Source organism: Myotis davidii, unplaced genomic scaffold, assembly GCF_000327345.1.
Source record: "Myotis davidii unplaced genomic scaffold, ASM32734v1 scaffold339, whole genome shotgun sequence".
In the NCBI taxonomy this organism is placed as follows: domain Eukaryota; kingdom Metazoa; phylum Chordata; class Mammalia; order Chiroptera; family Vespertilionidae; genus Myotis; species Myotis davidii.
Genome location: NW_006290778.1, coordinates 1,695,759 through 1,696,553, shown reverse-complemented (window position 1 = coordinate 1,696,553; position 795 = coordinate 1,695,759).

Genomic DNA, 795 nt, shown 5'->3' with positions numbered 1-795 from the left:
GTGGAAGGTGGGGCTCAGAAGGCAGAGAGCACAAGGCAGAATTCACGTGGGAGCATCTCGGGGGACAGACCGCACGCCTCCACGCACAGGCCGCCCTCCGCGCACGCTGCTGAGCTCTTCCGGCAACATCTCCTCGAGGGCCAGCGACCTGGTAAAAACCACGAAAACCAGAGGTCCTTTAGAGGAAGGGTTTGAGGTCAAGGGGAGAAGGTATCGCCCAGGTCCGGTGGCCACAGGAATGAAGGTATTAACACAGAGACCCCGGAGCACCGCCCCCTTCTCATGGACCGGGTTTGGGGGCCTGCTGAGCGCCGGGCACGTGAGGTTCTGCCAGCACAGCTTTCTTCCCGTGCAGTTGCTGAGGCCAAAACTGTGGGATCGTTTTCTCCTTTTCCCTCGCACGTCACATCCATTTAATCAGCAAATCCTGTTGTGCTATTACCACAACTTATCCAGGCCTGACTCACCCTCCCGCGGTCTCCCCTGCGTCCCTGGCCCGGCCACCCTCCTCCCCAGGACCGTGGCCAGCATCCCCCACCCGCATGCCTGTCTCCACCCCGTCTCCTGTCAGATCCCGTGAGACCCGTGAGACCGCGTGAGAACCCGTGAGACCCCGTGAGATCCCGTGAGATCCCGTGAGACCCCGTGAGACCACGTGAGACCCGGTGAGACCGCGTGAGACCCCGTGAGACCGCATGAGACCCCATGAGTTCTCGTGAGACTCCGTGAGATCCCGTTTGACCCCGTGAGACCCCGCTCTGGCACCTCAGATCCCTGCCGGGGGGGCCCGGGTCT